General features: G+C 35.1%; 1 protein-coding gene across 5 annotated transcripts in view; it reads left to right on the top strand.

Annotated features, from left to right (window-relative positions):
• ANKRD17 (ankyrin repeat domain 17) overlaps positions 1 to 12566 on the top strand; it is a 140622-nt gene that overhangs the window by 6271 nt on the left and 121785 nt on the right. The gene's annotated exons all lie outside the window — the stretch shown is intronic.

Genomic DNA, 12566 nt, shown 5'->3' with positions numbered 1-12566 from the left:
ACTGAAGACTGAAGATTCTTTCCTCTGTGACGTCCATACATAGCCACTTCACTTTGCTGACAGTATGGGTATGTCAGTATGCTTTGTGAAACACTCGTTTCAAATGCTTTGCACAACCTTAGTGTTTTAATTTGTAGTTTACAATGTGGCTAATTTTAAATAAACCTTACCTTGTTGATGGAGAATGATCATTTTCCTATTTCTGAATTCAGGCAATCTGTATATTTAGTAGATTTTTAAATGAACATGCAGATTAAATAACGTTGGGTTAATTCCCATATTTTATCATTTTTGTTGTTGTTAGTTGCGTGTCCAACCCATTGCGACCCCATGGACAACATTCCTCCCGGCCTTCCTGTCCCCTACAATCCCCTGGAGACCATTTAAGTTCATGCCTGCTGCTTCAGTGACTCCATCCAGCCACCTCATTCTCTGTTGTCCCGTTCTTCTTTTGTCCTCAATGTTTCCCAGCATTAGGCTCTTCTCCAGTGAGTCCTTCCTTCTCATTAGGTGGCCAAAATATTTGAGATTTTATCATTTTACTCAATAATTATTCATCAATAATGTTTTCTAGTGTTTTTCTATTAGTAGTTATCCTTGTTTTATGTTTCTAAAACTGTAACTACTGGCAAATAGAGGATTCCATTATTGTTTTTCCTTTTAATTGTGCACAGTTTCATAGCTGTTGCTAATAGATACAATCATATATATTTGTTTTCATAGGTTTTCACGGGTATAGGTATGTAGGTCTTGGCGTATTTGGGTCTTTGAAGGTTGAGAGTATCTTGGCGACATTTCAATGAAGTCTCACTCGTCATCTTCAGGCTGGTGCTTACGGCTTCGGGCTTGTGCGAGCAAAGCGTGGTTGAAGCTGCCATCTGTCTATAAATACTGGTGGGGAGGTGTGCAGTGTTGGCTTTGTTGCTGTAAGTAGGTTGGTTGGCTGTGTGGTTGCATCTTGATTGGTAGGTGGGACCAACTAGGACCACACTCACACAGGATGCTACGAACCAGCCGACTAATCTGCAAACATCCACTCCACCTACCAATCAAGATGCAACCACACAGCCAACCAACCTGTTTACAGCAACAAAGCCAACACTCCCCACCAGTATTTATAGAGAGATGGCAGCTCCGACCGCACTTTGCTCGCACAAGCATGAAGCCGTAAGCACCAGCCTGAAATAACAAGTGAGACCTCTTCGAAACATCGCCAAGATACTCTCAACCTTACACGGAAAAAGACCCAAATATGCCAAGACCTACAATCACATATATATATCTTTTTTACATTACATTCTGCTTATTAATAGTTCTTAGGTTTTCTGTAGTGTTTATTCTATAACTGGTTCTTTTGGTAAACTATTATCACATAGTCAGAATACTGATTTTAATCTACAAGAATTTTAATTATACAGTTTCTCTTACATTTGTTATGTTTGTATACAATTTATAATTGTATAATTATTACGGATGTATTTTTGTTATAGATATTTTACTTTTATTATGTTGATATTTATTAGGAAAATTTATATGGCCATCAGACTGGCTCACAGTGACTGCATTTACAGAAATAAAAGCCCAATACAAAACCCCAATAGACTAGCACTAGCACTTAGACATATATACCGCTCCACAATGCTTTACAGCCCTCTCTAAGCAGTGTACTGAGTCAGCATATTGCCCCCAACAATCTGGGTCCTCATTTTACCTACCTCGGAAGGATGGAAGACTGAGTCAACCTTGAGCCTGGTGAGATTCAATCTGCCAAATTGCAGTCAGCCGGCAGTCGGCAGAAGTAGCCTATAGTACTGCACTCTTAACTACACGGCTCATACCCCCATATGCAAGACTCAGAAAAATTACTGATTATTGTAGCAGGTATTTATCGTATCTGTATATACAGGCTTTTGAAAGGAGCCCCCAGCTTTCTAATGTTTTCAAATTTGAGGAGTTATTGATAATAGAAATACTATTTTTTATATGAACTATTTCTAGAATCAAATTTTAGTTTCTGATTGCAGTTGATAACAATATGTGTGAACCATCAAACCCTGACGTAGTATTGTAACATATGTTGACAAAGCTTCTAAAATCTGTTTAATATTTATGCCACAGTTTTATTTTAGAATTATATTTTAGTAGAATGTACAGTATTTTCTTTCAGTTCTTGATATTACTGTTTTCTTTTTTGTATCTTCAAGAAAGACTGATAAAACCATCAGGTCTTTAGATGTGTTCTGTTATTCAAATAGGTCAGTCAGTTTGTGGTTTCCAATATATAGGAATACATGGACGGCTGCCTATTCCATTGCTCCTCCAATCTTTTGAGAGCTAGTCAGGCTGGCAGGGTAGGATGATCTCCCAATCTCTGTGAAAATGAGTAAGAATCCTTATTTCTTTGGGAGTTAAGCGGCAGCACCCTGTTAGGCTGAAATGTATTTTGTCCTTGCAAGTTACTATGTAATAATTATAATGATTTTGTGTAAAATAGGCTTCCTTGGGAGATTGGGGTGGAGGTTTCAATATACAAAATACCATACATTTTTTATTTATAATTCAGAAAGATATTTCATAACATTTCATTCAAAAGACAAAATTTAGGATCTTCAGGAGAGGAGAGTATAATAATAATTTATCTCCAAAATCTCCACATTTTCTGAGACTTTCATTTATGACTTAATTATTTATATTAGGGTTACATTTGCTTTGATTGAAAGGATAGCATTGCATTTGTAATACATTACTAATATAAGAATAAGATGTTGAGGGCAAGAAAATTATAAAACTATTTTGCAGTGTAGAGTTCTACTTTAATTTGACAGTCTAATAATTTGATTTGGTAATTTTTTTTTAAAAAAATGACAGTTCATGGTCTTGAAGATGTGCCAAATTGGCTAGCAGGAACAGTTTATATCTAATACAAAAGTATTATGTATTTTTGTACAAATTATTTTTTGTTGCTAACTAATTTGAATTTTGAGAGAGCAGTGGATGGTGAATGCCAAAACAAAATGCAGTTCAATCTGAGGCGAAGATATTTCTTACTCAGCCAACCCTTAGGTACCTCTGAATCCAAATATGGTGCTTATTTCTGAGTTTAGGCTTTTTGATCGCTTAGTACCCAATGAAGCTTCTGCTTCCTGGTACAGGATGTCTTAGTCTAGAATTGCATTATTCTATTGTTTTGTATATCACTTATTTGGATCCAGAGCTGCTGTTTGTCAGATTTGCTGCTACCACACATACTTACTTGAATAAATTTTACAGCAGGAATAGAAAATGTCTATCTATTGGCATGGGCCAATCCATCATTCTTACAGTGCCTTAAGATCTCATTTTTATCCCAAATGTGTGTCACCCACAGATCCTAAATTCCTCCTGTCGGTTGTACAAAAAGAGTGCACTTGCAGGCATGAAAAGCAACCCTTACGTCTGTCTGCCAAAGTTTATATAAAGATTGCTCACTTTCCCATCAATCCCAGTACCCTCCTGCATGCCTGGAAAGGTATTAATCTGCATAAGCATAATCAAATAGATGAGCCTGTAATTAACCACGTTTCCTCCTTCTGATCTTTCATTTACCCAATATTTTAAAGCTCAAATAATATTAGCAATTTGCAAAAGCAATTAAAACCCAAGAAAAAACTAATTGTAAGCAGGCCAGAATTGTTAAGAAATCAGAAAACCTTAAAGTTAAATAAAAAATAATATATTCAGTCAGTAGGAGAAAATACATTAATTAAGACAAAACTGCCTAAACAAGAAAATCTTGACATGGCAATGGAAAAACATTAAGGAAAGAGCTAAAAGAACTGAAGAAAGACTGTTTCTTTTATTCCAGACACAACTGTCAGTGCCTGTGAAATTGATTGGATACAAGTAAGAATCTTTTCAGAGGATCTTTAAGGCCTGGCAAATTATAAGGTAGAACTTTGGATGATCTGTTCCAAACTATTTAGGGCTTTTGTGTATGACATTGTGCTGAGATCAGAAGGAGGCTGGGAACCAGTGAAATTTTAATGAAGTATTCATTTATCCCAGTGACTGTTTTGGCTGGATAATTTTAGACAGTAGAAATTTCCGAACACGGAAAAAGCCAATTTACATTAAGGATTAGGTATGACTTCAGATGAAATCTGCTGCCTACTGTGAGTCAGGCTTGTTTGTGTTTTTTTCTATATCATCTATAAACATGGATAACGTAGTTAATGCTGAAATCTACCTTGAAAAAAGTTAGAAGTATAGATTTGCTCTTTTTTTCTTCTAATTTCTCTTAAGATGGAATAGTGAAGAACGATGTAACTGAGAAAAATGCTATGTTCAGAATGAATTATGTTCATTATGAACATAATTATGAACATAGGGACTATGTTCAGCCATAGTCCCTTTAAATATTTATTTTTTTTCTATGTAGAACGTTAGGAAATATTGATTATTCCTTCTATTTAAGGAAGGTGGTGTTAAGGTGTCTACTTAAGGAAGGTGGTGTTATTAACCAATAACACTAAGAATAGAATTAGTAAGTCTGAGGATGTTCAGTTTCCCAAATTTGTTCAGTGTGGGACAAGAATGTACAGTAGAAATTTAGGGAGCAAGAGAACAAATGGATTGATGAATAAATGAATAGGGAGACAAACAGACATAGCTTTTCAGTAGATTTGTTAGAACATTTAGCCTTTTTAGAATATCTATTCTCTCTCCTCAAAATAATTTAATTATTACAGTTTAAAAGAAATAGAAATGCATTTAATCACACAGAATAACAGAATTGGAAGAGATCTTGGAGGTCTTCTAGTCTCACCTACTCAAGTAGGAAACTCTACCATCAGATCACTGAAGTGATATTTTAAGTCATTTTAAATATTGTCTAGCAAAGAGAATTATCTTGGATCATTTTTGTGCTAACATTTGGTTTTCACTTTATTAATGAGTTACATATTCCTATATACTTCAGAATATTCACCAACTGATAACTTTTTTTACCTTGCTTAAAGATGGTATATTTCTCAATTCCTTCAATTTTCCAAATCCCAGATACATCATTCATTATACATATTATATATTATATATCATTACAATGTATATTTTTCAATTAGTTATAGCTTTTAGGATTTAAATACTTTTATTTTGCTCCCCATCCCTTACTCTGTCATGGGAAAAGTTCAAATTTTTAACATTGTCTACAAAAGTAATGACCAGAGAGAACTTATTTGTTACTTAGTAAATGATGTATGATATTTTCCTGATACCAAGCCAGACTGTCTATAACCACACACTTGGCTGAAATATGTGAAAAATTATTTAGTTGGAAGAAAGTAAGTTTTATTTTTCTCTCTTCTATACTTAAATAGCTAATGCAAAAAATATAGTCTGTCCTTGAGCAAATTCCATAGTTTTTTGTCCCTTCTCTGCATCAGATTACAGCTTCTATACTTTCTAGTCAATATTGCCAAATTCTGGGTGGTCTGGTCATGAATTAGAAAGGCTGCTTCAACAGTTCTTGAATTTAAGTCCTTGACCAGCTACAGTATTATGGAGACTAATCCCCCTTTCTACATTTCATAGGGTTTTTAAACAACAGCTTACTGCAAATATACAGGTAATTCTCGATTTACGACCACAATTGGGATCAGAATTTTTGCTGTTAAGTGAGTGTCAGTGCTCCTAGATAAACCAAACAGAAAACACAACAAGATGAATTAATTCTACTAAATTGTAAGACTGTCTTAACAGAATCTTACAATCTGACAGCACCAGCTTTCTACTTTTAACTACTTCAGCCATATGACGGGTTTTTATTAGTTTCTTTCTCTGACTATTAAGCGATTATGGGCTGCTCCTGCTCTTGTCTGATTGTTTCCTAGATATCATCTTCTCTTTTTCCCCAAGGTCATTCATACATTCCATTATATCACCTCCCCTTTAGACGTATCCTCCCCTTCCAAGTTCCCAGGTAGAATAGGTTGTGAGTTATGAGAACAAAATGCCTATGTCACTCTTTTCTTCTTCTGACAACTCCCTGCAACCACCTAAGGCATCCCATAATTCTTCTGCTCCAGTTGAGGGGTTGAGAAGCAAAGAGTTGCCTTATTTCTTAAATATCGCTTCCTCGTGGCATGACCAGAAGAATTGCCAACATTTTCTCAGGACCTATGATAGTAGTTTTGCAAATTTGACAAAATTAGGGATGAATTTTCTGTGGAGATTAGCAAAGCCTAGAAAATGATGCACATTGTTTGCATAATTGGGGTTGTGTGGTAGGTGCCATAATAGAATAGACTGCCCCTTTGTGGATCTGTCCATCTGTTTTTGGATATTATATAGTTCAGTTGAATAAATTTAAATGCACATTTTTTTTTCTGATTTAGCAGTAATTGTCCTGTAATTTTTGCAAAACATTTTTTGATGTAGCTTGCATGCAAGAAGGTTCTTTGGAATAAACCAAGATATCATCTGGAATAAACCAAAATATCACTCAGAAAAACAATATCACATTTATCTTAAAATATTTGCAAAAAATATTCATGGATATAGAAAAAACAGCCTTGCTGTGAATAGAATAGAATAGAATAGAATAGAAATTTTATTGGCCAAGTGTGATTGGACACACAAGGAATTTGTCTTGGTGCATATGCTCTCAGTGTACATAAAAGAAAAGATACCTTCATCAAGGTACAACATTTACAACACAAATGATGGTCATAGGGTACAAATTTAACACTTAATGATACAACACTTAATGATAATCATAGGGTACAAATAAGCAGTCAGGAACAATCAATATCAATATAAATCATAGGGATTACCAGCAGCAAAGTTACAGTCACAGTCATAAGTGGAAAGAGATTGGTGATGGGAACGATGAGAAGATTAATAGTAGTGCAGATTTAGTAAATTGTTTGACAGTGTTGAGGGAATTATTTGTTTAGCAGTGTGATGGCCTTCGGGAAAAAATTCTTCTTGTGTCTAGCTGTTCTGGTGTGCAGTGCTCTATAGTGTCGTTTTGAGGGTAGGAGTTGGAACAGTTTATGTCCAGGATGTGAGGGATCTGTAAATATTTTCACGGCCCTCTTCTTGATTTGTGCAGTATACAGGTCCTCAGTGGAAGGCAGGTTGGTAGCAATTATTTCTTCTGCAGTTGTAATTATCCTCTGAAGTCTGTGTCTTTCTTGTTGGGTTGCAGAACCAAACCAGACAGTTATAGAGGTGCAAATGACAGACTCAATAATCCCTCTGCAGAACTGGATCAGCAGCTCCTTGGGCAGTTTGAGCTTTCTGAGTTGGCGCAGAAAGAACATTCTTTGTTGTCCTTTTTTGATGATGTTTTTGATGTTAGCTGTCCATTTTAGATCTTGTGATATGATAGAACCTAGAAATTTGAAGGTTTCTACTGTTGATACTGTGTTGTCTAGTATTGTGAGAGGTGGAAGTACGGCAGAGTTTCTCCTAAAATCTACCACCATTTCTACGGTTTTGAGTGTGTTCAGTTCCAGATTGTTTCAGTCGCACCACAAGGCTAGTCGTTCGATCTCTCGTCTATATGCGGATTCGTCATTGCCTCGAATGAGACTAATCACTGTTGTGTCATCTGCGAACTTCAGTAGTTTAACAGTTGGATCGTTGGAGATGCAGTCATTGGTATAAAGAGAGAAGTGGAGAGAGCACACAACCTTGGGGGGCTCCTGTGCTAATTGTACAGGTATCTGATATGATCCTGCTTAGCTTCACCTGTTTGTTAGGAAGCTTGTGATCTACTTACAAGTGTGTTCAGGTACCTGTAGCTGGTTTAGCTTAGTTAGAAGAGTGTCTGAAATGATGGTATTGAATGCTGAACTAAAGTCTACAAAGAGGACTCTTGCATAGGTCTTTGGAGATTCAAGATGTTGTAGGGTGTAGTGCAGAGCCATATTAACAGCATCATCTGTTGATCTGTTTGCTCGGTATGCAAATTGTGCTATAGCATCTTGCTACTATTGTAATAGAGTGGCTCTCAGGTACTTAGTGGTCGGTGTGTTATACCTGTTTTTGAATGAATGAATGAGTTTATGTGTATTTATGTATGTGGGTATATGCTGTATGTATGCATGCATGCATGAATGATGGTATGGCTACAGTTGTAGGGATGTACTTGAGAAATGTTAAAATATGGAAATAGTTTACTTATGGAATGAGGGATTAGTTTGTTTAACTAAAACCACATCTGTATCATGGAATCCTGAGACTGCATTATTCTCTTATGCAAAAGAAAAAGTATGAATAAAGAAACTTTAAGTAATGTTTTTACAATTGAGTGAGTAACTTTCCTCCCAGTTAAACTTATTTGGTTGTTTCTACATATCTGTTTGCCTCTTAATATCTAATTTTAATTATATTTTGGAGGAGATGATCAAGCGGAGGCCAAAGGCAGGGGTCAAAAAACCTTAATTCAACCCCCCTTGAATTCTATTGACTCTTATCAAGTGCCAATTTCTCTTGACCCCTAGTGGATTAGATTCTTATGTATAGGTACCATATAATAAACGTTTAGAGTTTTGAACTTCTGTTCCTGGTTACTTAACCCTGACATTAGATGACATCTGCTTGGATATTGATGTTTACCATCTCTATTTTGTGATGTAGCTTTTATGACCAATGCTTTTCCAATCCTGATTGATCTGATTTTCAAAGCCTAGTAATACTTCTATATTTGTTATGTTTGCATTCTATGGAAAATCCACTTTATTTTTTTTTCTTTTGTTCAGTAGTATCTGATTCTTGGAGACTATTTGGATAAGTGCCTGAAATTTTCTTGGCAAGGTTTTTCAGAAACGATTTGCCATTGCCTACTTCTTAATAATGTAATTGCTCCCCAAATTTATTTTGTATGCACTTTTTGTTTTATCATTATTAAAAAGCAACAGGTCGTCAAAAAAAGGAACGTTAAAGAACAAAAGAAAATGCATGATTTGATTACTAGTTATGATTTTTCTGCACTACTTTCCTTGAAAGTGAATAATGTGATAATGTGTATGCATGTATTCTTTGGGCCAAAGAAAAACTATTTGTGGCTGAATATGACTTATTCCTTTTTATAGTTTTATGAAGAAAACCTTATAAAAGTAAACTTTATTTGTCTGAATGCTTTTCTTCAGATTGATTCTCAAAATGCATTAGTAAATCTAAATGGAATGTTATTCTCACATTTTAGGTATATACATAAGATTTAGGAAGGCTTACTTTTCCAAAAGTTTTCAAACTATGGATTTGTTTGTGCTGGACTAGGAAGCTAAATTTGAGGGGCAGGCATACATTGTTTTAGGTTTGCATACACAAAGCAGGATTGCTATCAGAGCTTGCTTCTGCTCTACGTGAACATGTCAGCAACCATTTTGTCTACTTAGAGTGAGCAAGACTGAATTCTGACAAGCAAGTTCTCTGTCAGAACTTGTTTCTTACTCTTACTGCAAATTGGCAGCTGACTTGTCAAAGCAAAGTCTAGAATAAGTTCACTCCGGCTTTGATTTTATACTCAAAGTTGATCATAGTATAAACCTTATAGTCAAGGCTAATCATGTCAAAATTTATTCCCGTTTTGCCTGGATAAACCACAGCAACGTCAAAATTTTATACAGTTGCTACTTTACAGACTAGCTATTAATCTAGAATAAATGTATACATTTTTCACATTTTTGAACAACCTATCTCCCTCAGGGGCTCTGGAAGATCTATAATAAAACGTTAAAATATTAAAAGGGATACAAATGTTAAAAATTTCAAGAGTCAGCGATGATTAGATACTGTTAAAATTAATTGTAAGGTGAAGGGAGGGCTTTCAGGGCACTAGTCAGCCCCATGGTGTGTGGTTCTCTGTATTCTCCACACGGGCTGCAGAGCCATGTTTTGATTCCTTTTCGGAAGGCCAGGAGAGTAGTTGCTTCCCTCACCTCTGGAGTGGGGGGGGGGGAAATATTCCACAGGGTGGGCACAATGGCAGAGAAGTCTCTCTTCCTGGACCTTACCAGTCAAAGTTCTTTAACTGATGGGGTCTGGAGCATATCTCCCCTGTCAGACTGGATGGGACAGATTGATATAATGGGATGAAAACAGTTCTATAGATAGCTGGCTCTATGCCAAGAAGTGTTTTCTAAGTATAACCAACACTTTGAATCTAACCTGGAAGCAAACTGACATCTAATGCAGTGTGTGGAGCAAAAGTTTACATGCACCTTTCTTTAGGCACTCAAAATTGCTCATGCTGCCACATTCTGTAACAGCTGAAGCTTCCAGGTACTTTTCAAGAGTTAGTCCCAGATAGAGCATGTTGCAATAGTCCAATTATGCAAAGGTAAGCAACTCCTTCCTTTTTATTCAAAAAGTGGTTTGAATTAATTTTTAACTGATTTTAGATTTTAAAAAATGCAAAGTTCTATCATTGCTTTAATTAGTATAGATTAAAGCAAAACTCAAAAATAAATACTATCTTTCTTGTGCATACTAATTTATTTATTGCAAAAGGAAATCATTGTTCCCCCTTCCCGCCCCACCCAGAAATTAGTTATCACAAACTTTAGCATAGCAAAATTTGAATACTCTTGTCTTTGTCCATTTAATCTATTCTCTATTGAATGAGTATATTGATTTTAATTTGTCTTTGTGCAATTTGTATTAATTTTTGAATTCCTCCTGCAGTTAAGAAGTTCTATATAGATTTTGTTTTGTAGAGTGGTATACTGAATGAGCGGGTATCCCACGCTTTAAAAATTAAAAAAAAAACAGAGAAGAAACTGCTAAGTAGGAACAGCAATTGAGCATGATTTTGGAGATGCTATATGGCATCTTAGCTCTGTAATTTTATTTTATCAATCAGATAGATTTCAAATTTCATGTTGCTGTACTGCTGGACATAATGCTTAAATATTGCAGTTAAATTTGATGGCCAAGTTGTTTTTAGTCATTTTTCCAACCACTTGCAAGCAATAGAGACTTGAGGATTAAGGAAGGAGGGAAGAAATAATGACCTTGATGGGTATCCTTTTACTTAACTGCAAACCTTCAGAGGAAATATTATGTTAATATGGCTTATAATGTTTCTTATAAGTAGTTTTTAAAAATTGATTGATACTAATTTTATTTTTTAGATTATAGACGTGCAAGTGACAGCAAATTAAAATTATCGTATTTTTATAAGACACAGCTTTGTTTTTGGGGAGGAAAAAAGGGGAAAAAAATCTGCCTACCAGGTATTCATCTGGCTAGCGCCCTTAATTTGGTCAGCTTCAGCACATTAGTTCACTGGCTTTGAGCGCACATGTGCTTTTTATCCCCTGCTTGGGGATAAAAAGCAGCTTTTAAAGCACAGCTGAGAGGGAGCAGCAATGAGAAAAGCAGGCAAAGCTCAGTGGCTTCACTCGCTAGTGCCTCGTTAGGGCTGAAAAAAGGCTTTGGAAAAGCTATATTTGGAGTATAAGATGCACTCAAATTTTCAGCCTCTTTTTTGGGGGCGGGTGTCTTATACTCAGAAAAATACGGTAATAATGGAAAAATCAGACAATTCAACATTTTATGTAATTATACATGGCTACCTTATAAATAATAGTTAATATTTATGTATAATAGATAAATATAAATAATAGTTAATATTTATGTATAATAGAATTGCATTAGTTTACAGTGTCTAAGATTAAATTCTGACTGTTAAATATCAGGATTTTTTTTTCTTGAAAGAAATACATAGTAAATTGATATTTAAGATGGTTTCCCCTTCAAACAGAAGGACATTGTTACTGGTAAGATTCAAAACTGGTGGAGAGATAGTTTAGTAACACCCCCTAGCCAGATGCTACTGCATATTCTCCTATGTAGCCACTGAAACAATAATTTATGGCTTGTGGCCTATGCATTGCCCAAAATTCAACAACAGGTGATCCATATTATAGTGTCCATTCTTTGTTGGACATAGGGACTGGTCTGTACCCTGAGTCTCTGCTAGTATCTACTAAAAAACATTTCTACTGAAATTTCTGAAAAAGTTGCTAAATTATTTTCTATCACAGTTCCCATTAAAGCCAATAGGCTTAACATGTTCCTAACTAGATTGGTTGACTGCTGTTTTAGTGGGCTAAAACAGTAAACGTTCATAGCTATTGTTTTACTGTTTACAGTATTAATACATCACTATTTGAAAATCTATACACACATCTCTGACCATAATAAAATAAACACATAGTTTAAATGTCTGGAATGCTGGACTTATAAACGTGCATTCTGCCATAGACATGTTGGTGTTTTATTATAAATTAACGATATTTCATTGCATTTGCTTTACCAAAAAACATGTTTTGTTCAAATTGATACTATTAAAGTATCTGGAATGTTATTTTTTAAAAAAACGATGTCAGTGGTAATTACACAGTGGTAATCTCACTAAAAACAGTTGGATATAGAAGATTCTAACCTCTTCAATGAATTTAAGATTGAGTGGATTATGGCATTGAAAAATATGGTAAACTAAGAATGCCATGCAAAATCACATATCTTTTATTACTACTCACATAGTAATAAGAGGTATAATGATAGTCTTGATA

The sequence above is a fragment of the Ahaetulla prasina genome, chromosome 4, assembly GCF_028640845.1.
Source record: "Ahaetulla prasina isolate Xishuangbanna chromosome 4, ASM2864084v1, whole genome shotgun sequence".
Taxonomy (NCBI): Eukaryota; Metazoa; Chordata; class Lepidosauria; order Squamata; family Colubridae; genus Ahaetulla; species Ahaetulla prasina.
The sequence above is the reverse complement of the archived record's forward strand: the minus strand, read 5'-3'. Positions and strand labels throughout refer to the sequence as shown.